Below are 24,525 nucleotides of genomic sequence, written 5' to 3' on the forward strand. Positions count from 1 at the left end.
TTGCGCTGCTTAAACCAGCGGATCCCAACAAGAAGCGTCGTGTAAAACAAAGGCCGGAGGAAATAATCCCGCCTCCCGGCAAAGCGAGATCGCTTCCGGGTCACCAGCGGCCCGGCCAACGTGGATGGGGGCGGGGATCATTTCCCACTTGGCTAACTGCCCCGAAGGAGGCGGGCGCTGTGGCGCGGGTGAAGCGGCGCGAGCGAGCAGAGATGTTGAACCAGCCGCCTGCGGGGTGGAGGGGCCCTTCCCCGGTATCCCGGCCTAGGGCTGCAGCCGGGAGCCCGAGTTCGCGGCCAGGCCTCACCCCGTCGAGTCCGCCCCGGCAGGGGAAGCCGGTTTTGTTCGTTCCTTTCACAAGCAGCTGCCCGGTGGAGCGAGCTAGGCCGCTAACGCGCCAGGGTCCGTGCTCAGTCCCGCTCCCGCGCTGTGTCGCCAGCAGCAATTAACTGTCGCTGACTTAGCATTGGGCTCATGCAGCCCAAGTGCCACGGGTGTAGTTGCGCTAGAGGGGGCAGCAGCAGGGACTGCCCCAGTGGCGCTGCCTCCATGTCTGCCCCATGGTATCCGTGCAACCATCAGCGCCTTCCTGCCCGGGCTCTGAAGTGCTACAGCAACGGCCCACGGTGACCTCACCCCGCTGCTGGGTGATTGCTGGCCTTGTAGTGGCTTCACACCTACGTGTCAGCGCGGCAACACAGCCCATTGACCTCACACCAAAAGGGCATCGCTGTATCAAGCACGAGCACGCAATGTCGAGAGGTCGCCACTCTACGCACAACATGGTGAAGTCACATACGGACGTACGGACTGTATTACACATTATGATAACTTTGCACCAAGCAGTCACTGTCTTGCATCACTGCTATTGCCACCTGGTATGATTCCTTTGGCTGAAAGCAGAGATCTGCCAGCTTGGGGGATCAAGTTTTTAAGGTAACAAAGAATATCTTCTGTGTTAAGTGTCAGAGGACATGTCTTACTAGGGCATTTTAAATTCTGAATCCTAAACTAGGTGAAGTACGTTGTGCCTGATTATTTTAGCTTGTGTGTGTGTTTAAAAAAAAAAAAAAAAACCTCCAGGAAAGAGGGCACTAGTGAACCACATTTGCTGTTTGTCCTGATCACCTTTTAAAATATAGTTGGTTTAGGTGCTTTACAGCTGTTTCTCTCACACTTGTTTCAACTTTGAGGGCTTTCACTGGTAGTCTAGGGAGAATATTCCACAACCTAACAGATCTTGTTGTTAGGATATTTCTTTGGTGTAATTTTGTTTCTTTACTCTGTATCATCTAGGACATCTTTTTTTTCTTCCTCCTTAGTATGTGTATCTGCCACATACATGACAATAATTTCCTATTTTTATTGTTGCTTAGCAAAAAGAAAACCCTTTAGATCTTTAGTTCTTTTAAGTTTTTCTCACAAATCAATCCATTTTGAAGCTCTCTGCTTAATTTTCCAATTTGTTGGTATCTTTGTGAGACAAATTAGGTGCTGTGGTACTTGCTGCAAATTAGCAAGTGGTACTTGAAATTTTCAAAATTAATTTAAGAATGACATGTCAATGAAAAAAAATCTAAGCATAGTTGAATCTTTCTGGATCTCCTATTGTTAAATTGCAAACTCATATTGAAAGTTTACCAAAATGTAGACAGCAGACTGCTACTGTGCTATTATCAGTGATGTCATGCTACCTCTGGGCCAATAGGGAAGCACCACATCAGCAAATAAGTCCATCCCTCTATTCTTAGCCATGGCTCAAAATACGGCTAAACCATTTCTAAACATTGAGTGGTACTGTTACTACTTTTCACACTTATTACCCCTTGGCTGCAAACATTAGGGCTGCATCTAGACTGGCATGATTTTGCGTGAATACTTTTAACAGAAAAGTTTTTCTGTTAAAAGTATTTGCGCAAGAAAGCGTCTATACTGGCACGGATGCTTTTGCGCAAAAGATGTCTTTTGCCATTTTAGCCATCGGGCTTTCTTGCGCAAGAAATTAACGTGGCTGTCTACACTAGCCTAGTCTCCAGACAGTATTACAACTGCACTAGCTTGTATTTTGAAATTTTTCACATCCCCAAAATGGTTACATAAATGTGTCAATTCTTCAAAAAACAAGTTCCATAACACAAAGTTTTTAAAGGTATATAGGCATCTAAGGATGCACAAAGGCATTTTAGTGGGATTTTCAGAAACATCTAGGTGCCCAATGCCCGTGGCACCTAGATTTTTCTTAAAATCCCATTAGTTGCCTATCTCAAACCCCCTAAATACATTTACAAATCTGACCCATAGTGTTCCAGGTCCTTGCTGCAGCTTTACGATGCACAAAATGTGTTCTGAAAATGCTTTATATCAGGGGTTCTCAACTTTTTCTTTCTGAAACTTTCCCCAACATGTTATAAAATCTTGACTGCCCACCTGTGCCACAACAATTGTTTTTTGTGTATAAAACCCCAGGTTGGCTTAAGGGGTAGCAAGCAGAGCATTTGGTTAAGCCACAAGACACCCCGAGAAGCTGAGTTGCTCATGCTTTTGGTTCAGCTCTGAGTGGAGGCGTTCAAGGCCCCATGCTTCAGCCATTAGGTTTTCTGCCATGGGCCAAAGTGAGCCTAATACTGGGCTTGCTAGTGGCCCCCCAGGACCTGTAGTTGAGAACCATTGCTTTGACAAATGCTGTTTGCCCCCTAGATGGCACTCTAAATATATTAAATATAAAGCATTATCCAAGTAAGAGAGTAGAAATACTGAGAATTGCCTCTGGGTTCTTGTTAAAACAAACACTAAAACTACATATTTATTAATAATACTGTTTGATTATGTGACTAAGCGATGTGCAAAGGATCTTTCTGTCCAAAACATGTTGTTAGTGAATTGACCAAAGTGTTCCAGCTTTACTTGTGGGGAGATTTCAGGGTGTGGTTGTTTACAGGTTTTTGTATAGCAGTGCCTTGACTGTGCTATTCTGTACAAACATTTCTCCATTTTAGTAATGTGAGTAATTTTTTTTAAAGACGTGTAATATGTAGGATAGGAATCCAAGTTCCTGTCCCAGGACTGTGTACGCATGGAAGGGAGAACATCACTTTGGAACAGGATCTTCTTTCTTTTGGTCAGCTAAAACCATTTGCTTTTCAAATCCAAACGGTCTGAATAAGTCATATTGTAAGTAGGGATTGTTGTAACCATGTCTGAACTGTGTTTAAACAGAGTTACATTGTGAAGTGTAAAAGTTTTGTTTCTAGTCTGAAGAAACTTCTAGAGCATGTAAGGAAGTTAATTTTACTTTACTTTATTTGGTTTGATTACTTTGTTTTAATAATGTTACATTTAGTTTAATCAGCTAATGAAATGTAGTCCATTAATTGATAAGCGGGGGAGCCACAGCAGGGTTAGCTCTTGGCCTGGGAGCTAATTCTGTTGCGGCTCTGCCTTTTAAATGTATTAAGAGTGTGTCAGCTCTTAATACATTTAAAAGGCTAAAGCATAGCAGGAGGGACATAGCGTGAGCCTGGACAGCTGATTTCCAGTTCACGTCCAGTCCCTTCTACCCTCTTCCTTCCCCTGCCTACCACAGGTGCTGGGGAGAACTGGCTTTTAAGCCTGTCGGGGGACTAGTTGCTTACATCCCTTGTTTGTTTGTTCGTGCTATTTGTTGAAAGCAAATGATGACAGAGAAAATGTATGGTAGTAAAGTGGTTATAAAGAGGTAAACTGGGTTACCTAAAGTACAGTATGGTTGAGCCAGGTTCCATCTCTCCCTTTCCATTTTGCAAGTGATTTTTTTTCTGCATACCTTTTGTTAGACATTTGATAAAGCACAGTACTGCTTTCAGTACTGTTAATAGAGGGATATGTGGGTTTTTTTGTTGTTGTACTGAGCAGATGTTGTACAAAACATGTGATGATTCAAGACTTGATGATACACCCCACCAAAGATCCCACCCTGTTTGAATCTAGTCACAATATGGTATTGCCAAGTTATGTTGTCCATTGTAGATGTAGTAGAACTATATTTTCATCATACTCTGTCTGGAGTTGCAACACAGCCCTGCCGAATTCAAGACTGGAACTAGATTTGGAAATAAATTAAAATATGCCTTGGTCTCTTCTACAGTGCAAGAGCAAATCATGCTTTACCTATTTTGGGCACTGTCATGAAAAATTTCCTTAATGGAGACAACTTTTATGTTGAACCATTATGTATAAATAGCCTAAACAAATACATTCAAATTCCTTGGGTGATAGCAGGTTTTTTTTTTAAATTTTATTTCCATTTTGTACAGATATAGCCTCACCCATCTAACATTGTTTAAGCATTTTGAGTACCTTACACCATGAAACTTCAGAATACTGAGTTTTATATGAGAGTGTCATAAACCACTGAAATGCAGCCAGCTCTAGGGTGCTTCTATACAGCAGTGTTATTTCGGAATAACAGTCATTATTCCAAAATAACAATGCAAGCGTTTACACAGCAATTCCATTATTTCAAAATAATTTCGAAATAACAGATGGCTTATTCTGACTTTTGTAAACCTCATTCCACGAGGAATAATAGCTATTCTGAAAAAGCTATTTCAAAATAGCTGTAGGGTGGACGCTCCACTGGTGTTATTTCGAAATAGCTCCTCCCCAGGGCCATTCAAACTAATTACTCTCCAGTGCCTTCTCAAAGCCCAAGAATGATTGTCATCAGTACGACAGCCTAAAAGAAGGTTGGTCCTTACCAGACTTGAATATCACTTTAATTCCTGTTTGAACTAAATCCTCTAATCGAAAAGCATATGTTGATTTTAAAATTGCTAGAGACGGAGAATCCACCACATCCAGTACCCTGTTGTGATTAATATTAAATATTATAATTAATATTACTTTGAGGTTTTCATTTAGTCAAACGATCTTTAGGTGTTAAAATCTTTCTGGCTGTGGAACTGATGTAGTTCTGATACTCAAAAGAGAGGCAGGATTTATAGGGCCTGTGCAGAGGTTATTCATGCAGGCAGTAGGTTGTGCCCAAGCATTAAGTTGAGCTATGTCAAGGATAGGGTTGAGCTATGTCAAGGATAGGGTCAAAGTCTTTTTTGCTACATAGATCCTCCTGTTTTACATTCTATCCTTGGAGAAGGTGGGCTACTGCTGAAGTACAAGCCATGTAGTGACTCTGGAGTTGCTCGCTAAACTGAGAGAGCATTCCTTCAATTTCCAGTGACCAGCCTCATTAACAGCTATCTAGAGCCCAGCCTGTTTTGGCTCTATATTCGGGACGGGAATATGTGGGCCTTAACATGTATATGAGCTTGCAGTCATCAAAATAAAATCATATGTCAAAACACACCAGAACTTTTCAGTTCTGATCCGAATCTAAATTTCATGAGTGTCTCTTCTCTGTTTCTGTACTACACCAAATGATCTGTTCTAAATTTGAGTGTTACACCACAGGTCTGTATGTCATCTATAAGGAGCAGTATTTCCAGTCTGTCATTTGGGCTTGTACTGTCAAAGTAATGACTGTCCATGTCATTTTCATGTATTATAAATTTTATAGTGATTCTTCCAAGCTATGAAGGCATTTCCCTTTGCTCCCTTTTATTAAATACGACCTTTTTCACAGATTCTGATTACACTTGTTTCATTAAGGCTGAATAAATGCTTGGGAACACAAAGAGGTCACTTCTGCAGGTAGCAGATCATTGTGAGTATTGCTTCTGAAGCTCTCCAGTCATCCTGTAGCATTTCTGTCTTGGATTAGTTCTACTAAGATGATGAAATATTATTTATAGCCTGATAACTTATATTGTTCTTTCTGGTTTAATTCAAAGTCTCATGATAACTCCATGACTATGAAAACAGTCCCTTGAGATTAACAGTTTGTGCATACGAGCTTTCTTCATTGATAAGACCCTTGTTTTTCAGTTCTGCAAAAGCTATTATTCAGGTGTAGTGACTTTTCTCCTGAATTTTGGGCTACTTCAGTATTTCCATGCAGTTATTATGTTAAGAAAATCCAATACATTACATTAGGTTGCTGTGTTTGTTAGACTAATTTATGATTAAGTGCAAATGTGAGGCTGTCTGTTAAAGAAATGGCAGTCATAGAATGGGAGAAGTATGTGTTTATAATGTTACTTCATTTATACAAACAATAGTATTAAACCGATTTAAAACTTTCAGGGCTCTTTTCTCTGTTTTTTGCTTTTTTCCCCCCCCGGTCCTCCCATCCCCCAGTATTAAACCCAACATTTATCCAGAGATGTGTGAAATTAATTTTTTGCACAGATTTTCATTAGAAATGTCAATAATCTTTTTTAAAAGTTAATTGGTTAAACACTACATTTAATTGATTAACTCTAGAGCAGCCCCCGCCCACGGTGCGATGTGAGTGGGGGGCCACGCAGGGTTCATGGCACTATAATGCAGGTGGGGGACTGCTCCAGCCAGTGTCTGATTAAGCATGCCAGAAAGGCTCATGGTTACTGGTTAACCAGTTAGCTGGTCACATCCATAATTTTAATTATTTTAAATTTTTTAGGTAAACAGTGAGGAATTCCTGGGAAATTTTCAAGAACTTAAAAACTAAAATTGAACCATCTGATAGAAGAGCAGATTAAATAGAACCATTTTTGCAGTCGCGCAGCATTTTAATCTGTGCTTTATATTACTCTGTGCTTTGCCATGACAATTCCTTGTATAAAATACAGTTTTAATTAAAATACTGTATAGCTAGATTTTTAGGCTAGGGTTATCAAATTCCAACTTTAACAATTGCGCCAAAAAGAAATATGGACTAGGATACATCCTCTGGGAGAGCTACAAAAATCCCATATATGATTACCTAGATGTAACCTTTTTGGTGAAATGTATATTCCCAATGAAGTTTGTACAGTTTTAACTATCTTAGAGTAAAACATGGTATCCTATATGGAAGTTGCTAGGGTCCACTCCCATATATTATAGATAGGTAATAAATCACAGAACATAAAATCTAGAGACTACTGATATTTTAGAAAAAAATGTTTATTCCAATTAGCTACCAAATGTGAGCCAACAGTGTCTCTCTCTTGCTTTAAAAAATCAGTATCAGTGATATTGTTTCTGTTGCATTAGGAACAAACACTGCCAAATGCTCCTCTCTTTAAATCCTATTAAAATAACTAAGTCTCATCTTTAGAAGGATCAGCAAGAATTCAGTGAGTGTTTCCTCTCGATTTCCTGCACCTGTGCCTACAAGTTTTATGTCTCAGCTTGTGACCTCTGTTCCAGCATGATATATTTTCAAAGTGAATCATATTTAAAGGTCAGAAGTACCCACCTCTTTCTCTTGACTGAAAGCTGCCCTTTAATAAGCATCCTAACCGAAGACATGCACTTGGCTAACTTATCAGCCATTAATTTTCCTGTCTGGCAATCATTTCTCTTGCTCTGTTCTTCCAAAAGAGTCATTCCTTAAGCAAAGATGCAGTTTCTTTTATTTGGTTTCAATCATTATTTCCCCGCAAAGTTCTTCCTCACACAAGCATGACTTATTGGACTTTTATGATTTCCTTTATCTTTGTAATGTGCTATTTGTTCTAACCATATCATTTGTAGACCATGCTGGTAACTAAGTATATCTACGCTGCCTCAGGGAGCAAGTTTCCATAACCAGGTCCACAGATTGGTTCTAGTGGGGCTTGTGCTAGTGCTCTAAAAATAGCTGTGTAGGCTTTGCATTGATGTGGTTTGGATTCTCAAGCCACTCCAGCCTTCTCCTCAGTGCATATGTGGTTGCCTCTTTCCAATATCAAGGTATCTTTTTGGAGATAAGTTCAGAAATGGGCAACACAAATAATTAGGGGACTGGGCTAAGAGGAGAGATTAATAAGTCTGGGGCTTTTCAGTTTGGAAAAGAGAAAACTAAGGGGGGATATGATAGAGGTCTATAAAATCATGACTGGTGTGGAGAAAGTGAATAAAGAAGAGTAATATATTCCTTCCTGTATCACAAGAACGAGGGTCACCAAATGGAATTAATAGGTAGCAGGTTTAAAATAAATAAAAGGAAGTACTTCTTCACAGAACACACAGTCAAGGGCTATGTCTACACTACAAGGTTTTTGCGCAAAACCAGCCAAAAGGTGTGTATGGACGCTCAACAGGGGTTTCTTGTGCAAAAAGAATATCACAAAAAACACAGGTCTCTGATGACCATTCTGTGAATGGCGATCAGAACTTTCTTGCGCAAGAGCATCCATGCAGCTCTCTTGGGCAAAAGCACATCGGAAGATCTCTTGCGCAAAAAACTTCTTGCGCAAAAATCCTGCAGTGTAGACAAAGCCAAGCTGTGTAACTCCTTGCCAGAGGATATTATAAAAGCCAAGACTGTAACAGGGTTAAAAAAAAGAGCTAGATAAATTCACAGATGATAGGTCCATCAGTGGCTATTAGCTAGGATGGGCAGAGATGGAATCCCTAGCCTTTGTTCATCAGAAGCTGGGATTGGGAGACGGGGGATGGATGATTTGATGATTACCTGTTCTGTTCATTCCATCTGGGGTACCTGGTACTGGCCACTGTCAGAACACAAATGCTAGGCTAGATGGACCTTTGATCTGATCCAGTATGGCTGTTATGTTCTCTAGGGCTTCAGAGCCCAAGTTTGAGCCCAAACCGTAGCGCATATAGCATATGCCTACCTTTTGGGTATGTCGGCACTGCAATAGGAAAGTGTGATTGAAGCACATGTAAACATATCTTGATCAAAGCTAGCTTGAGTAACAGTAGCAATGTGGTGATATCAGCATGGCCTATGGTATGAGCTAGCCCCCAGAGCGCAACTATGCCCAGAGTCTTGGATATGTACTCACACAGCTAGCCTATGCTGCTGTCCCTGCTGTCGTAGCTACAGCATTATTACCGAAGCTAGCTTTCATTTAGCTACATCAAAGCAAACATGGATGTGTACTGCAATCACACATCCCAGTTGCAAGGTAGCAGTCATAAGAAGTCACATCAGCCTGAGTGCATATATCTTTGATGTTTTCTGTCCTCCTTTCTTGAGGAAAATTATTTGTTATCCTGGATGGTGGTGAATTTCCACTCACTCTGGTTCTGATTATCTGTATCTGAGACTCTTATATTAATGTCCTAAACCAAAACTAGAAACCCAAACACCACTGAATGTGGTTAAGTCCAGACCTAAATCTAAATCTGGACTTTGTAGATGACATCTCTGTGTAATAATGGCCAAACCTGAATCTAAGTGAGGAGAGAATTTATTATTTGTGTGTGACTAACTTTTCCCTTCACCCTTACAGAAACATACATATTTGTGAAAATTTACTCTTTGTGCCTCCCAGACTAGTTTACACCAAAAGCTAGGTCCTGCATTCTTTTTGCAGACAATTAAGGACTTTAGTCAGTGCGAAATAAGGATAGCAGGATGAGGTTCTAGGCTTATTTATGTTCTGCTTTCTCACAAGGTTTGTTTCTGTATCCATACATTTATATAGATTAGTTATGACATCATATAATAATCTAGTACTACCTTTGATATACCTAGCATCATGAAAGCACATTTGTGATATCCTTACCCATGTTGGATAATACATTATTCCAAAAGTAGTCCTATTGAAGTCAGTGAGGCTACTTACAGAGTTAAGGCACTAACGTTGTAGGCTCTGATCTTGTAAAGTACAAGTCAGAGCCTCACACCTGCCCTGAGACTTTGGTGGGACACTTCATAGGTGTAAAGGTCAGGCATTTGCAGAATCAGCCACTGATTTAACAACTGAGGTCTATTAAATATTTGCTATACCAACAAAACTGTTAGCTGTCATTGTCAGATAAAATATACTGCAGTGATGTTATCTTCCAGATGGTCATTTTTTAATTCACTGAAACTATGATGAGTGAATGACTGTTACTCGTGTGAGACAATAACTCACCTACTCCTGGAAGTTCTTAAAATTCTTGGAAGTGTTTCTAAGTTAGTGAATTTTGACATAATAAAACCAAGAATATTCCAGCTCTATTTAGTTTAAATAGGCACCAGCCTACATGAAAGGAAACATGGGGCCGCCATCCACCCAGTAATTATTACCATGTAGTAGGGGCCTACTGATATCAAGAGGTCACATGTAGCATAGAATTAATCCTTGTATAAACACAAAAGTTGTGTACATTGAACTGCGTTGGTTTATGTGTCCTATATTGATTTAGTTTATGAATACAGCTAAATGGCTACAAGGCATTCTTAAACCACTTTGAAAGTATCCTATTAAAGCAGGGGTGGGCAAGATGTGGCCAGCAGGCTGAATCCAACCCACTGGATCTGGCCCATGGCTGCCACTCCAGGACCTTTACTACAAAGTAGCTCATCCTGCTTTAAACAGCTGTTTGCTCTCTGCTCTGGGCACTGGGAAGGGAAGGGGAGGCTTCACACACTGCCTCTGCCACCTAGTAAAATCCCTTAGCTCCTATTGGCCAATTTCTCTCCAATATGAACTGAGAAATTTTGCTGGAGGCAGGGGCAGCATGCAAAGCCTCCTCCATCCCTTCCACCCCCTGCTGATGGAGAGCCACATGAGCAGCTTGGGGCTGCAGCAGACAGGCAGGAAGCCTGCCTCAGGTTCCTGCAGAGTTGTTGGCTGGGAGCCACCTAGGTAAGTGCTTCCCAGCCAGAGCCTGCCTCTGGCACCCCACTCTCTCTCTCTCCCCCAACTTTCTGCCCCAGGTCACCACCCAAACTCTTGGCTCCCTTTTTCCCCCTTCTCTCAGGTCGCAACTACCCCCCAAACCTTGTACCCCCTCTTAATGCCACTCCCGCAGGCCAAAATCCTCTCCTGCACCCATACCCCCTCCTGGACCCTGCACCCCAAGTCCCTGCCCCAGATCACAAGCACAACGCCTTCCTTCAACCAAACTCCAAGACTCCACCCCCTCTCCTGCACCACAGTTCTCTATTCCAAGCTCTTTTCTGCACCCAACCACTGCCTCAAGACCCCACACTCCCTCCACAGAAGTGTGGTCCTTGATCACTTTCCAAAATATTGGAGAGGTCCCACCATTAAAAATTATTGCCCATCCGTGTCTTAAAGGAATTGCCTAAATATAGTTAAAAATTGGTGTAATCCCCCTGTGTGGACACTCTTAAATTGGTGTAGAGAATTCCTACCCTTTTTCTAAACTGAGGCAGATAAATGAGTGCAATTTTTGTGTGTGGTAAAGTTCTTATACATGCTCTTTTGGTGAGTAGACAATTTTATTGAAAGGTTCCCTCTATATTGATGAATTGCCACATTGTTAGACCCATATTACAATACATGATTGAGATGATTGAGTTTTGCACTGTCCTGAACTGTACATCCAGTAATTTGATCTATGCCATCAAATGCCAGCAGTGCCCCACTGCTATATATATTGGACAAACTAGAAAGTCTCTGTGGGAAAGAATCAATGAACACAAATCGGATATACATAAAGGGAATATACAGAAGCCTGTTGGTGAGCATTTCAATTTGCCTAATCACAGTCTGACAGACCTTCAAATATCTGTCTTGTCACAAACCAGCTCTACAAGCCAAATACACAGAGAAACCCTAGAATCCCAGTTCATCCACAAATTCAAGTCACATGATAATGGACTCAATCGAGATATGGGTTGGTGGGGACTCTACCTATTTAATAACCACTGAAGGTGCTAACAGCTCCCTGAGTGGTATCCTTCCTGTTTTAGGTATCTATCTATTGACTTTGATTTTTATCTGCTTAGGTTTAAGTACCCATTCTCCAGATACTTAATGATGCTGTCTCCTACCCCCCTCCCTTTTTCTTTCTCTCCCCTCTCCTATTTATTTTGAGTTTTTATATCCCCAACTCATAACTCCGGTCATCTGAAGAAGTGGGCACAACCCACAAAAGCTCATAATACCATCTACATGTTTTGTTAGTCTTTAAAGTGCTATCAGACCACTTGTTTTTTCTGTAACAGACTAACTTGGCTACCCCCTGAAGCTCCTATGTTTTAACTGAGTCTCTGATTGATGTGGCAGCCCTACAAATGACCAAAGTGTAGCATGGCTTGAAAATAACAATAAAAGACATTTCTATCCAAGATCACTTGTCTTTTAAATGTGACAGAAATTTACCATATTAAACGTGTCATTATCAGTTGGAAAGGGTGACTTTTTCCAGTCCATAAGCACTTATGTGAGGAACAAATATTTGACAATGAGCTCTTTAGTCTAGCGGACAAATGTTTAACAGGTTCTAATGGCTGGAGCTAGACCAATTAAGACTGGAAGTAAGGTGTGAATTTTTAATAGTGAGGGTAAATAATCCTGGAACAACTGCGTACTGAATGTGTTTGATTCTATCTGTAGCAATTTTAAATTAACATGCTTTTCTATAAGAGGATTTAGCTCTAACTAAGGATGGTAGGTAACGGTTATTTTACTAGTTGAGTAGTCGGTAGTCACTTCCACATTCCTCCTTTCAAATGTACAAGATTCCCGTTGGGGCTCTTGTACATTTCAAAGGAGCAATGCAGAACTCCACATGCATCCCAGGGCCAGCCGAAAGTCCCGCTGACTCCGGGCTGCACGCATGTACCAGCTTTGAAATGTACCAGCATCCCCAGCGGGGGCTCTGGTACATTTCAAAGCAGCAGCGCAGCATGGAACCCGGGGCCAGTATGGGGACTTAGATTCCCCCCCACTGACCCTGCACTGCTGCTTTGAAATGCCACGCTGGAACTTGGTATCAGCTGGGGAGTCCCCAGCTGACCCCGGGCTCCATGTGCAGTAGTGCCGCACAGCTGATCCCAAGCTCAGCTGTGCAGTGCTGACGCTTTGAAGTACCCCTTCTTCCCTCCTCCCCCCTCTTTGCTTCCTCTATCTGATATAGGCAGCAAGGGGAGGGAATTGACTAGTCAACTGACTATCCGATAAGCATTTGCTTATCGGGTAGTCGACTAGTCCTTAACATCCCTTGCTCAAACAGGAATTATTGTGCAAGATCCTATCTCTTGTTTTGTGCAGGAGATCAGACTAGAATCTAGATGATCACAGTGTCCCCTTCTGGCCTTTGAATCTGTAAATCAAATTGGTTAGAATTACATTTTAGACAGGGCATCAGTTTCTCTCACTGATTAGAGCAACACTGATGTTTATACAGGTTGTGTCTCCCTTAACCAGGACTCTCTGGTCTGGCAACATCCATAGTCTGGCAGGACCACAGATGTTCCTGAACCACAGAGTCCAGGTATATGGAGGTCTGGCCGCAGGGCAAGAGTGCAGCGAGGGGGCCCAGTGACTCAGCTGGGAGCCCCATGGAGGCTGAAGCAGGCGGCGCGGTGGGGAAATCTGTCCCCAAGAGCTGGGCAGTAGCAGGGGTCCAGCAGCAGCCATGTAGCTCTGGCCCTGGTGGCAGCCAGGAAGCTCCAGCCTTGGCTATGCAACTCTGACCCTGGCGACAGCTAGGGAGCACTGACTCTGGCCATGCACCTCCGGCCCCAGCAGCAGACCAGCATTTCCAGCCCTGGCTGTGCAGCTCCAGCACTTCCTGCACAACTCCAGCCACAGCGATGGACAGGGAACGCTGGGTGCATAGCTCCTGCCCTGGCAGCAGCCAGGTCAGCAGGAGCTAGAGAGCTCCAGCCCAAGGAGTGACTAGGTAGCTGGGGAAGGGGGAGCAGCAGTTTAGCACAGGCCAGGAGGGGAGAGACCTCCCCTGGTCTGGCAAATCCCCTAGTTCGGGATGGGTCAGATCCCAAGGGTGCCAGACCAGGGAGGTCCAACCTGTAGTCGCAGTGGAAAAAATCACCTAGAAAGACATTCTTCTAAAGCAGTGGTCCCCAACCTTTTTACACCCAAGATCACTTTTTAAATGACAGACCAAGCCAAGATCTACCGTCCCGCCCCTTCCTTGAAGCCCCGCCCTCTCTATTCTCCTGCTCTTCATCACTTGCTATCCCCAATCCTTATACTGCTGCTTATTTTATTTTATTTTTTTATTCTTCCGTAGGAAGAGGTTTTTCCAACATTTGGCCTGTCTACACTGGACCAAATGTCAGAAAAAAAACCCTTCTTTTGGAAGCCACCTTATTCCTTGTGGAAAGAGGAATATAGGGGTGACTAAAAGAGCCTGTTTGCTCTTTCACTAAAAAAGCGGAAGAACAAACGCAGCCCTTGATGCAGAAGAGTTTTTCTGGGATATCTCCAGAATCCTGAAAAACTCCTGCAGTCTAGCTGGACCCTTGCTGTGTTGAGACAGGATGTGTAGGCTCTGGGGTGGGAATGAGGGATTTGGGTGTGGGAAGGGGTGAGAGGTGCAAGCTCTGGGAGGAAATCTGGATGCAGGAGGAGGTAGAGAAGGGGACACTGACTCGGGGAGGGGACTCCAGGCTGGGCAGTGTTGGGATACTAAGCAAGCCACAGGCTTGCGGATGTGAGGGTGCAGGAATTTGGGTTGGGGTATGTGAGGGGCTGAGGGCATGAGGTTCCAGTGTTTGATAGGCTCAGATCTGGGGTCTGGGGAAGGGAGAGTGCAGGAGTGGTTGTGGCCAGATGGGGGCTTGGCCCCAATTGGGGGTTTGTTGGCCAGGCTTCATTTTTAAATAGAATACTATGTTAAACACAAAAAGTTTCTGCATTGTCTTTATTTATGAGAATGGCAGGGAACCTGCCTTGAGTCAGGGGTCACTGACCCATAGAAAAGTCATTTGGGAGCAGGGGACATAGTACTGGGGAGGGGTGCTAGTGGGTTCTGGAGCAGGGAACAGGGTGCCAGTGGGGGCAGGAGAGAGGGGGCAGGGTGTCAGGACAGGTTTCTGCAGCAGGGGGCAGGGTGCTGGGGGGGACAGGTTTCTGCAGAGGGGAGCAGGGGGACAAGTTTCTGTGGTAGGAAACAGGGTGCCAGAAGGAACTGGTTTCTGCGGGGGGGCAGGGTGCTGGGGGACAAGTTTCTGCAGGGGGGGGCAGGTTTCTGCAGCGGGGTCGGGGGGGCAAGGGAGAAGGAACAGGGGGCCACAAGGGCGGGGGACAAGTTTGGGGCAGAGGAGAGGGAACAAGGTTGGGGGCAGGGAGTTCCCTACACCAGCCACGGAGGGGAGCCTCTGACCCGCGCTCCCTCTGGACTGACCGCAGGACAGCCGGGCTGGAGCGAAGAAAAGTGGCTGCCTGGCTAGCTGGCCATGGTGTTCAGCCAGGGTGCCACCAAGCTCCATGTGGGCAGGCGCAGAGGGGAAGCCGCCCAATCAGCTGGAGCGCGGTTCAGCCTCCTCTGGGCTGAACACCACAGCTAGCAGGCCAGGCAGCTTCTCCTCTGCGCCAGCCCATGTGGAGCGTGGTGCACCCTGGCTGAGCGTCATCGCCAGCTGGCCGGGCAGCTGCTTTTCTTCGCTCCAGCCCGGCTGCCCTGCGCTCAGCCCAGGGAGGCCGCGTCTAGCTCCAGCTGTGAAAGCCACAGTCAGCTGGCTGGGGTGTTTCAGCCCTCTCAACCTCCCAGCTCCCACCATTCCTCGCAGCTACTCACCTGTGTTGTGGCTCCTCAAATGAGGAAATCTAATGTAAATGTACTGCGCAGGCACACAGTTCAGAGAGGGCTCAAGAGCTACTCTTAGAGCCCCTGAGATCTACCGGTAGCTCACGATCTACTGGTTGGTGACCACAGTTATAAAGGCTGAAGGATATGGCATACGACTTAGTGGTTTTATTTGGTTGACATTATTAGAAAATAATGTCTAGTAGAAGTATAAAAGCAGTTGTATACAATTCTTTCATATAAAGGTGGCTTCATAATTTGGAGTAATTCTTCAGATGGCCAGTGCCCATGGCAGAATTTATACCTAAATAAGAGAAATTAATTACCTACTTCCAAAGAATGGGTGAGTTTCATTGTAGTAATAATTTGAAAACATTGTTCTATATATTTACAAGATGGTCCGATGTCCTTGGCCCACAATCTTAAAATAGCAAAACATGTCTGTAAAAATGATCAGCAGATAAATATTTTCAGGGTAGGGACTGACTCTCTGAATCATTAATTACACATTCCTACAAATGAATCAGATTATACACAGATACTTCTTACCTACAAACCAGAAGAGAGTGAGCAGAAATTATATATTGTATTTGTGTGCTTTGTACATTTTGGGTAATAAAATGTTTTCAATAAGTATTCAAGACCTTACTTGCTAAACAGACATGCATAGCTGGATCACGTTCTTAATACGTTATTTTGAACATAAATGGGGATGTGGAATTTATGATTTAAGGGGAAAGACAGTTTTGATATGGCTACATACTAGCACATGGGGTGAGTTCCTACAACCCAATGGAGTCCTCGCTTTCAGGGGTTTTATGATGGGATAATTCAATTTACTTTATTGGAATTACCCTTGATTTGCACCAGTAGAAAGGAAAGGAAAATCAGGCCTAGACTGGATAAAAAAATCATACAAGTGTGTTTATTTTTAATCTGCAGGAATACTTCATCTGAACCCTTAATTTAAAACTAAAACTTAAATTAGCCAACCTTTTCCAGTTATACAGGAGAACCAAATGGGTGGCACAGAAGAAAACGACTAGTCTGATTGTGATTGAAGACTTGCTCGTGGATAGTACCAGAAATTACTTCAGATACACAGATGTGTTTTATCAAAGCTATTGCTGCAACAGGGCACTGCTGTCCTCCCAAAAGAAAATCATGTTAATCAGATATACCTTACTACTGAACTATATGAGATTTGTGACTACATCAGTCAGCAGTAGAATACAAGTAGGCCAAGTACTTCTTTTTATTTATTGTCAGATCTATTGTTAATATGAGTGAGATTTTCAGAAGCACTTAAATGTTGGCCTAACACTGCTGCTATTGAAGTAAATGGCTCCTACATCCTGCATTTTACTTTGAAAGCTGTTATCACACATTCTTGCGTAAGTGCATCATGGTGTACTTTATTTGTGGTGTCTTTCAGCTTTGTGTCTGATCACCATAAGGTTTTTATGAAGCTTTAGCCTACCTCCTTGGCCCAGGGGATGAGAGGTCTTATTTCTCTTAGATCTTGGATACCTTTACCTTTCCTTCCTGCTTCTTTTCCTGTTTCCCATTTAACAGTCCCCAGCAAGTAAACTGAATCCCCTTGTTACCTGGTTAGACATCCAGTCCCAATCAATTATTTCCCTCCCAGTTTGGCCCTTGCAGGGAGTGGGAGCTTACAAAGTGGTGAGTCGGCCCTAGACTACTTTCACACTGTCCTAGCTCCCGGTGAGACCAGAGGTAGGTCAATGCGAAGCATTCAGATTGGAATCAGACTTAGAAACAATTGTAGGTAATGCTGAGAGCTTTTGAAAATCTCACCTCATCCTCTTTGGACCTTGCAGTTTTAGCTATAGCTGTGGCTCAAGCAGCATTTATGAAAACGATCAGTGTAGAGAAGGTCAAGATTTGCCCACTAGGTGGCGCCATAGTTAAAGATACAGCTTTGGACCTATTAACCTTTGCTGCCTTCCTTCTGCAAATCTCCCATTCCATTCAGAACCAATCTTCATCATCGTTCCTTTTCCTCATGTGAGCATTCCAAGCACATGGTTTGATTTTTGAAAAACAAAAATTAAAATCACAGAAAGGTTGTAGGGTTGTAATCATCAAGGCTAGGATAAAGAGGGTGAATGGAAATAAGACATCCAGGAACTGGAGTATGGCAGAATTCCACACTATTTATTTATAGGGTGCTATATTTTTTTTAAAAGTGGCAATCTTTACATATAACAACCCAAACTATGAAGTATTTGCATTAAAAATGGATCCAAATAAAGTGTACAGTCTCAAAAGCTAGATTATGTAGCAGATTAAGCACCTCTCACTAACATGAACTAAGACATCTCAGAATTTCATTTTTCAGTTAGTAACTTGTTTAATGCCTACATAATTAACATTTTTTTCCCCTCAGAACATGTCACTTGACTTGCTAGCACATGTCCATTTCAGAACAGGGTTGGGGCTTTCATATTATTACTGGGGTCAATATTAGCGTTTAGAATTAAGAGACTAGAAGGGACCTTGAGAGGTCATCTACTCCAGTCCCCTGCACTCTTGGCAGGACTAAGTATTATCTTGACCATCCCTTATATTATAGGTGTTCATCTGTCATTGGACTGTTTTAAGAGCAGGTTAGACATTCTGTAACCTCCCCAGACAATTCCAGTGCTTACTTACCCTAGTAGTTAGGATTTTTAAAAAATATATATTTGTTTACTATCCAACCTAAGTTGTCCTTGCTGCAGTTTAAGCTCATTGTTTTTTGTCCTATCCTCAGACATTAACAAGATGGTACCTTTTAAGGCTGTCAAGCACAGGCCTCAGAAAGTTTGATTACTTTAAACAGTGTGGCAGTTTGTCTAGATAATTTATTTCCCTGGGTAGTTAACTTCAGTCCTTGACTTCTACGCAATATATTTATGTCTTATTTATACAAAGCTTGTAAACATTAGCAAATTACATTTAATGGGTGTGAGATGCTGACGAGAGTTTTGATAAAATATTAAAGTAATTATGGCTTTGTACTCTACTCTTTTTACTGTAAATAAATAAGAAGCTACTTCATGGTTTAGTTTAAAAGAACAGGAAGTTTATCCATACATTTCTTTCCCTTTCTATCACCTTTTTATAAGACCTATTGCACAGCAAAGGGGAAAAAAGGTAATTCTATAGAATCCTTTACAATGATGATAGGGCAATAGACTGGGAATCAGGACTCAGAGACCTAGTTTCCTTTCCTACTGTCAATTGTTTGCTGTTGGACCTTAAATAAGTCACTTTACTTCTCTATGTTCATTTTCTCTTTCTGGTAAAAATATATAGCAGACAATTTAAATTGTGTAATATTGATGATATTTAACATTATGATTGCATTTTGGCTCAGTACATCTCAAAGCACTTTACAACAGTAATGATACTTTCCCATTTTTAAAAGTCTTTGGAGAGCTAGTTGTGAGAATTACTATATATAAAATATGATATGGGATTAGATCTAGGAAATGGTGCAGAAATCTTTTTGTGAAATTCTGGCTCCATTAAACTTACTGGGAATCTTGACATTACCCTCATTTGAGACAAGATTCCATCCTTGAGCTATATTCTTGGCTCTTCTATTGACTTGTTGTATAAACTTGGGAGATCACTTAATCTAAATTTCCAATCTGTAAAATACAAAGTGAGAATAGTAATGCTTAAGCATCCCAATGGGGGAGAGGGAAGGTATACTTTACGGAGGCCCTGGGAGGTGCAGCCCAAATTGCAAATTGTGGTATGTATGCTCCCGGGTGAGGGAGGCTGCTGTTACATGTTTACATTGTGCCTGAAAAAAATTACGCTTTGTTTAGTATGTCACAAAGATATTGTCAAGCTTGACCTTTGTAAGACGCTTTGAGATTCTCTGCTTAAAGCCTACAGAGGAATCCAAATTTTATTATAAATAACCTCAAATTTACTTTTATTTATTATCAGTGTTATGTGGGCTTTCTTAGCATGGGTGTTGGTCACACAGTTTCTGTTTCTAGTAGCTAAGCTTTTAACATAATTAAGATGTTGCACTCCCTAATCATCACACTGTAATTTCACAAAGAAGGTAGCCTTCTTACTGTACAAACTGGTTTGCATGCTGACTTTGCAACACTTTTATCTGAAGGGACTGGCTCAGGTGCTCTACAGAGATATGTGCTAAACAATAGTTCCATTCAGAGTTTTTTTTTCTTTTCAGTAGTTTTAAAGTTCACCTGTCCCATATTTGAGAAAATGAAAATGTAAACACACAAAGTTTCAGGCAAATGACTAAACTAGATAATGCAATTGGGAAAGGTATCTTAAAGGATGAGAAGTTTTTTTCCTGTCACTAACTTGTTTTCCTAATTATGAAGAAGCTAATAAAATATGCACATTTAAAAACTCTGGGCCATATGCTTCCATGGCTTGTGCCCTGCAACGTGCTATGAATCTTGCCTTCAAGTTCAATACATAAACTAAAATCTCCTCCGTAGTATTCTGACATACAAAACTCTGGACAATCTGGAAAAGATCTACCAGCTTCAGAAAGAGGGAATAATCTGGAGAAGTCTTGGAGAGCATGGGACAAATCCATCTCTGGAAAAGTAGAGACAGTCATGTCTTGCTCTTAAAGATTTAAAAGATCACTGAATAACTGGAGAAATCTCATAAGTTAATGCTATTCTGACTTGACTTGCTATTAACAAAAACCCTGCATCTTGATGTGGCCAAAAGATAAATGTTTCTGTTGGTATCTAAGCCTACAGAGACCATCTGTAAATGGTGTGTGAGGTGATGGGAAACTGATTTCAGACAGCAAAGGATTTAGAAAAGTTTTCTGTATGTTTTCATATGCACCCGTTGGTGCAGTTTCTGCCCAACAGCTCCTGTAGTAGAGCCCTGCTGTCTAGCATTCCCAAAAGTTAAGCTATGGGTTTTAATCTTTTCAGTAGGCGTTGTTGGTGACACCCACTGCTGGTTACTAACATTGTTTCTACCTGACTTGATAGCACAATACCTATTTAGTAACACAGCTCAGTTTCAGCCCTTTCTGTGCCTTATTACAATTGGGAGCATGTAGATCAAAAAGTTGCTGTATATTCAAATTCAACTGTCCATGGAAGATCAATAGGAGGAAGAAACCTGAGCTTCTCCCCTCAGTTTCTTCTGCAGCATCCGGATCAAGTGGATGGGATTGCAGAGTGACGTGGAAGAAGTAGCTTGCAAGGTTTGTGGATCTTGAGAACAGACAGAACACATAGGTATCCCCACCATGAGTGGAATTAATCAGACATTTTTGTTGCAGGGCCTCTATGGCAGAAATAAAATGGTCAGCTTGTGAAAACCAGACACTAAGCAACAGAAGCTCCTCTGTCCCACCTCTTTCCTCTAATGCCCCATCCCTGCTCTGGCTCTTTCCTTGAGCCCCCATCATTTGCTGCTCTCTCCACCTCCCTTCCCCATCAGCTGAGCAGGGATCCAGAGGTACCGTTGAGGAGTGACTGGGGCACAATGTTCAAGGGAGAGCTGCTCTGTTAGGGTAGGGGTGTGGTGAGTGAGCCAGGATGGGGAAGGAAGAGCTGCACTCTGTGGAGGAGAAAGGGGTGACGGGGGCAGGAGAGGTGTCTACACCAGAAGCGGGGCACAAAGGAGGCCAAGAAGAGGACACAGGCAAGCCACTGGCCTTGCTCTTCAGAGGCTATGCACTTCAGAATCCCTTCCCCAGATGCCAGACACCAGTATCTTTTTCCACTGGAGCCAAGAAGTTTCTGAATGCTCCTCCAGCTTTAGCTGGAGCTACTCTTCCTGCCCTCCCAGTGGCAGTATAGAAGTCAATTTGGGGTCATTTATTCAGATAACCGAACTATTGGCATCTGGTCAGTAATACTAACCAGATACTGTCAGGGCCCCTTTTCGACAAGACTTTCTGGACATCTGATACCAGCAACCCTGGGTAAGAAGGGTCATTTGGTAGCCTTGCTGCCATTGGCTGCGCCTACCATTCATCTCATAAGATGACTAAAAGTTATGGAAAAGAAATAATGAACATTCTCTTTTACTGGGATATCTAGTAGAAGTACAGAGAGTTAAGATACAAGTATGCCACAGGATGATTCTTTTCTGGCTCCTGATCTACCCTTCTTCACCCAACTCAGAAATACAGAGCCTCAGTGGTGTAGATTTGAATTTCAGAGGGCCATAAGAGGGAAGAAAGCAAACAGCACATCTGCTGCTCTCCCTTCTTCTGCAACATCCTCCCACGTTGCAACACCTGTAGCTTCCCTCCATGACAGTAAGATCAACTTAATGTGGTGCTTTGTGTGTTGGGAAATTATACATGTCATTCTGCAAGAATTCAGATGTGAAGATTTTATTTTTATCAAAAGATGCATGTTGGAGTCTGAAACTCCCTTTCCCCTCTTTTTAAATCAGAACAGTTGAGGCTAAAGCTCAGAAGCTTCCTTTCTGACTCCAGTATAGAAATAAAGGGCACATATTGAGTATTCCATTACTTTATGCCAAAATTGTTAATTACAGCACTCTGGTGCAGTTTATAATTTAAAAGAATTAATTAAAACATACTTGCTATTGCCAAGGGCATGAAACACGTAAATAGAAATGAGCTCATACCTTCTTGGTGGTCATGGTTTCTCTTTGTATGCTGAGTAGGCTCAGAAAGTGCTGTGTGATTCTGCAGCTAGCCCACATGTATCTTCTAAAATTATATGTTGGTCTACAGATAGTCAGGACAAAATTCAGTTACACTCTGTCAACCCCACTGAAATGAGTGGGAATTGCACATGCTTGTCTAAGTGAAGAGTTTGACCTTATGTGTTATTTATAGCTTACTTATAAAATATGCTGTTTCAAACAGATTAGATCATTTCTGTGTTGGCTGTTTTTGAAAAATAAACTGAGCTGTGTGGTTAGTTTAATATGATACAAATACAGACATGGCAGCATGTTCCACATTCTCATTGCCTGCATATTGTTAACCTCAAAGTATAGTTTAATTACAAAGGCTTGATTTTATGTAACGTTTTGGACACTCAGTGCTCAGTGAACAAGTAGTAATATTTATAATGAAGATGAGTTTCATTTTTGCTACAGATGGAATACCTTTATAACCCACTCTTTAAAATGAAGTTAGCCCCCAGATCAGAAGATAAATCCTCTAGTTGTAATGTAGCAGGGACAGAATTTTCTCTCTGTATTAAATACAACTGCAAAACATTTTCAGATTAGTCTGAAGTTAGTTATTTAATCTAAAAGTGACCTTCACTGTTTTGGATCCAGTTCTGCATTTTCCTCTGCATACAGAGCGGTCACTAAAATAACTAGGCATCTGGGTGCAAAAGGAGTGAAGGATTGATCCCTGGTCTTAAAAAAAGTAATTACACTACAGTGGCTTCTGTGTTTTATTATTTACCTCATTATATTTCACTGTATGTGGAGAATTAATTACCCCCAGGTAAATGGAATTCTGGTGCTATCCAGCCACTTGAAGTTGATGGACACACAGCCATGCCTTGTGCTGAAACACAGTAATCAAACGTATGTTTGTGACTCACTATAGAAACATCTCAACCAATAGCACCAGCATGTTGAACTAATCCGTCATGTTCTGGCAGTTGAACAAAGTATAGCAACAAAAATGACAGCATGGTAACGGCTGCTCCACAAAAGCAAAATTAGAAACCTATTTACAAAACCACATGTAAAATATACTAGATAAAGCTATTCAAAGAAAAACTCAGAAAAAACAAAATTGCTTATATATTATAGTAATAGTACTTGCATAGCATTTTCCTCTTTAAAATTCTGTACAAATATTAATCAGTGGCTTTAGTTCCAATTCTTCTATGTGCTCAGTTCAGGCCCATTCCTGTGCCATATGGTGCTACATTGCAGTAAAAGGGGCTCTACTTGGTGCAGAATGCTGTATACAAGGAGCTCGTTGCAGATTGCGCCCTTAAATTTGATCTGATCTGGTGCATATCCTTCTTAACACCTGAGCTGAAATCTAATCATTCATAGTGAGAAATAATGGGGATGGTCTCAATTTAACTTCAGTGGAGCCAAGACATTTTCCATGGGGTTTGTGGCCAAGGATTTTATCCATGGGGTTTATGTCTCCTAAAGCAGTGGTTATCAACCAGGAGTATGAGTACACAGAGGTCTTCTGAGGAGTACATCAGCTTAGTTTTACAGTAAGCTACAGAAAAAGCACTAGCAAAGTCAGTACAGACTAAAATTTCATACACTGACTTGTCCTATATGTGTGTCTATATAATACATTGAAATCTAAGTACAACATTTATATCCCAATTTTATTTTATAATTATATTGTAAAAATTAGAAAGTAAGCAATTATTTTACTAGTAGTGTGCTATGACATTTTTGTATTATGTCTGATTTTTGTAAGCAAGTAGTTTTTGTAAGTGAGGTGGGGAGTATGCAAAACAAATCGGACTCCTTGCAAGGGTATAGTAGTTTGGAAAGATTGAGAGCCACTGTCCTAACTAAACCATGAGGATTGATGTTATGTTACATTTATTAGAGTAGAATCCCTCTCTCTCTCGCTCGCTCTCTCTCTCTCTTCATATATAAATAGCTATTTGGGACTAATCCTACATTCTTTGCAAACCCAAAGCACCCATTGGCTACAGTGGAAATTTGTGGTGTACAGGGAATACGGGAGAAGGGGCCTTTATATCTAAAATTAGTTATAAAACCAAGTCAGATGCTCCAGGATTTCTATTATCTCCTGAGTGTGTATTGTTCAATTACCTGATTACTACCAAACTTTTAAGAATATTTGATTTGATTTGCATAGTCTAATACTTATTGGCAAATGTTCATCTCAGCATAGAATAAAGATAGGGACGTAATTGTTAGAATAATTTTTTAAAACCACACAGGCAAGATAAAAAAAAAATAAAGCTATTTGACGAGATGCTACTTATTTTAAAAATGTTTCATTTAAAACACTTC

At 41.8% G+C, this 24,525-nt stretch overlaps 1 protein-coding gene across 1 annotated transcript in view; it reads left to right on the forward strand.

Moving 5' to 3' along the window:
- Positions 1 to 122: 122 nt before the first annotated feature.
- Positions 123 to 24,525, forward strand: part of TIPARP (TCDD inducible poly(ADP-ribose) polymerase) — a 68,584-nt gene continuing 44,181 nt past the window's right edge. Inside the window, exon 1 of the mRNA XM_006123471.4 lies at positions 123 to 936. The gene's annotated coding sequence lies outside the window, so the exon portion shown is untranslated. The remainder of the gene's footprint in view (positions 937 to 24,525) is intronic.

This window comes from Pelodiscus sinensis, chromosome 10 (assembly GCF_049634645.1).
Source record: "Pelodiscus sinensis isolate JC-2024 chromosome 10, ASM4963464v1, whole genome shotgun sequence".
Classification (NCBI taxonomy): domain Eukaryota; kingdom Metazoa; phylum Chordata; order Testudines; family Trionychidae; genus Pelodiscus; species Pelodiscus sinensis.